This window comes from Equus caballus, chromosome 3 (assembly GCF_041296265.1).
Source record: "Equus caballus isolate H_3958 breed thoroughbred chromosome 3, TB-T2T, whole genome shotgun sequence".
NCBI lineage: Eukaryota > Metazoa > Chordata > Mammalia > Perissodactyla > Equidae > Equus > Equus caballus.
Window position 1 is genome coordinate 66,949,154 of NC_091686.1, and position 3,885 is coordinate 66,953,038.

The 3,885-nt window shown below is 47.1% G+C and overlaps 1 non-coding gene across 1 annotated transcript; it reads left to right on the plus strand.

Moving 5' to 3' along the window:
- The first annotated feature begins 586 nt into the window (after positions 1-586).
- Positions 587-693, plus strand: LOC111773031 (U6 spliceosomal RNA). Its single transcript, XR_002807239.1, has one exon. It is a non-coding gene; the product is annotated as a U6 spliceosomal RNA (small nuclear RNA).
- Positions 694-3,885: the final 3,192 nt, after the last annotated feature.

Below are 3,885 nucleotides of genomic sequence, written 5' to 3' on the forward strand. Positions count from 1 at the left end.
TTCCCACCCCGTGGTGCCTATGTTGTTCAACACTGGCCCTGAATGGTCCCAAGTGCAGACATCCATTCTGTGGCCAGGCTCTTGCTGACCCAGGTGTATGTTCAGCCTGTGGTCTTGCCCATGCTTGGTTTACAGTGCCGTCCACACTCACATAGTTGGCCAATGCTCCTCTTGTTACAGTACCATGTCAGGAAGGCTGGATAGCTGATTAGGAGAGGTTTCCAGACCCAGCCATATAGGGAATCAGCCTCTCCCATATGGCCTTAGGGTCTTGTGTTGATCCTGCATCATCAGCCTTGACTTAACCCCTCCCTCCTGGTGAGTTCTCACCTCTCCTTGCGGTCTCCATCTGCCAGTGGACTTTGGTCAGGGGTTCCATGTGCTAACTGAAGATTTAACTAACTCAAATTCTTGGGGAGAGGGGTTGTTCATTCATTCATGTATTCATTCCCCCAGGCAACAAACATTCATTGTCTCTTACTGTGTACCAGGCACTGTTCTTATCAGTGAACAAATTAGAGTTTCTGTCTTCACCAACTTACATTTTGAGAAAAAGTGGAAAATAAATTAAGCAAAAAATTGCATAGTGCTCACTTCAGTAGCACATATACTAAAATTAGAACGATACAGAGAAGATTAGCATGGTTTCTGTGCAAGGATGACACACAAATTGGTGAAGCATTCCATATTAAAAAAAAATTGAATACACAGAGTGTGAGATTGTCATAAATGCTATGGAAAATAATAAAGCAGGCTTTGGAGGAAGAGATGGGGGCTCTTGGGAGCTGCTGTCTTAAATAGGGTGGCCAATGCAGGACTCGTTGAGAAGGAGATATTTTAGAAAACTCTTGAAGGGGTGGAGGGAGTTAGCAATTCAGCTAGTGGGGGGAAGGGCATTCCAGGCAGCTGGAACAGAGAGAACAAAACCCTGTGGTGTGGACATGCTTTGTGTGTTCTGGGAAGAGGGAGGAGGCCAGGTGGTTGGAGCAGAGCGAGGGTGGGTGAGAAGGAGGGTGAGATGAAAGAAGTCATGCGGGGGGAGTAGAGAGCCAGATCATGGGACCACGTAAGAGTTATAGGGATTTGGGGTGTTACTCAGAATGAATTGGGAAAGCACTGGAGGGAGCACGTAGAGGACATAATCTAATCTAATAAACATAAACATAATCTAATTGAAACTGAAGTTTCAATGGGGTCACATTGGATTCTGGTGGAAAATAAACTGCGAGACGATGTATATAAAAACAAGAGTAGGCTTCTTGTTAGACCCACTGGGTTGAATATGTGCATTTATCTCAGATTTCCCCTAAATTCCACTAAAACATAGCATATAAACAAAACAATTATAAACTCATAAAAGAGACTATTTCAGCAGTCGAGATAGATGGACAGATGTAAACAAAGCAGACGGAGCTGTTCTTCCAGGCACTCTTCTTTGCAGGGAACAAAACAAGCATTTCTGCCTAAATCAACTTATATTTTGAGGGAAGGTGGAAAATCAATTTTAAAAAAAGTAAGTACGGATCAGGTCTTGCAACATAATTCAGATCCTGCAACTTAGCATCTTGCTGAGGAAGATAAAGACCTGGAAGCCTGTTCACTCCAGAGAACCCCAGAGGGGCTCACAAGTGAGAGGTGCCAGTGACTCCAGAAGGTGATAGTGAGGGAGCAGGTTGAAAAGAGGGGACGTTGAGTGAAGGACTCTATATGGAGCAGACAGATGTCTGCACTCCTTTCTTCACCTCCAAAGGAAAGCATGGCTTTACTCTTTAGAGAAATGAGAGCGGAGAGAGACCTGGGACAGCGGGCACATGAAAAAGCAGGAGAGAAAACTGGAAATTAAATGAATGTGTGCACACTGCATGGTGAGTCCACAACCCTCTTTCTCCTTTTCCCCGAAACTGCAGCGGGAGGTAAGCCTCCTGCCAGAAGTGTGAAGGATGAGTGTCTGGAAGAAACTTCACTGTCTGAGAAAAACACCTAAAGGCACTGACATTCGGGGACCCCTGGCAAACAAGCTGGTCCACTGTTTGATTGACCTAGAGTAAAGTTGAGCAGCCGTGAAAGCCCTGTCTGTGCACAGTGAGCTTCCACGGGGTGTGTATTCAGTGGCTTTTCTGGACAGGAAGGAACAGAGAGGACCAGTGCCGTCAGGGATGGCTTCATGCAATGGTTATCCTTGAACTGAATGGAGGAGCATCTCCATAGCCAATAATAGGGAGTGTTTCAGGGAGAAGGAACCATAGAAGTGAAAAGGTGTGCATTTGGGACAGTAAGGAGACTAGCTGGCCAGTGGTGAAGGGTGAATCCCATCGGACAGGCAGACAGGGTGGGACAAAGATAACTCTGGGTGGACGTGGATGGCCAAATAGTAGAACGCCCTATGGGCCATCTGAGGAATTTATACTTGATGTAATTTAGAGTTCAATAAACATTTTTGAGCAGCCAGTGTTCTTGTATAGATGTTGGGGAGAAAAAAATGAGTCAGGAATGTTCCCTGCCCTAAGAAGCTCAAAATCTAGTGAGAGAGAAAGGCCCATAAAAGCTGAAGAATGTCCTATACAGTGTAAACATGATGAGTGGTACAACACAACATGGGGGCTCAGAACAGGGCCTTGCCGAGGCTTGGAGGTCAGAGAAGGCATCCTGGGGATGGGAGGTAGGGTTTGTGCGCAGTTCTGAAGGACGTTGCCGTGGGAGGTGGAGACAGAGTACTCCTGGCAGGTGGGAACGTGAACAAAGGCCAGGAAGTGTGATGGAGTTGGAAGAGCCTTTACATGTTCAGTATTCGTGTGCTGCCTACTGTGGAGGAGAAGGGGGCGTGAGATGAGGCTCAGAGGCTCTAGGGAGTCAAGTCAAGGAGAACCAGGCATGCCATTTCAGGAGTGAGTGGAAAGCCCTGGGAGGATTTTCGCAAGAATGACGCAGTCAGAGTTTAGGAAGATGGCGCTGGTCTAGGCGAATCCTGGGGAGTGGATTCCAACAGGGCAAAATGGAGAGCAGAGATGGACTGGGGAAACTTGCAGTTATGCAGATTGAGCCCGAACGAGAGCAGAGGTCACACCACCAGGAGAACCTGCTGATTGAATGGACATATGGAGCAGTATTGCGGCAGGGTAGTGTGGACCTGGGTTCAAATCCTGGCTCTGCCACTTAATACCTGTGTCTATGTGACCTTAGGCAAGTAACGGAACCTTTGCAGCCCTCAGTGAATCATCCCTTCCTTCTTTACTTTCTTAATCTTACCAGCCTCAGCCTGTCTTCCTGACTCCATTGGTGCAAGTTCTTGCTGTGGTTCCACATTCATCCGAGATCCTGAGCACCCCTCACACCTCTCCTCCCTTGAAATCCAAGCTCATTGACAAGCTGTCAGAGCCACAGGGGTCTCTTATCAAGACTTCCCTTTCTTCATCAGGATCCTTTGGAATTAAATCCCTAAAAAGCTAAATAAAGAACTGCATTTGTTTAGTTTCCTTTTTGATGCTACACTGTAGAATATCTGGTCTCTGTTCTTTTTTTTAACTTTCTTTGACCTCGTTGATGTGTGCTTTCTAGAGCCCCAGCGGGCTGCAGTCCTGGCTGCACGCACATGTACCCACTCTCTGAATGACTCACAGATGGCTGGATACGGGGTGACACACACTGGACGCCAGCAGCTTGTGCACTTCCTCTTCACCACAGATGAAATGACTGGACTAGGTTGGGATGAAGTTGGGTAGGGAATGAGGACTCTAAGAGTAGTGGGCAAGAAAGGAAAGAGATGGGACTTCAGGGGCACAGCTGTGCAGATACGTGTGTACGAATGAGTGCATACATGCATGTTCTCCCAAGTGTGTGCGTGACTGTATGTGCCAGTGTGGGTTTATGTAAAGGGGTCTTGCCTGC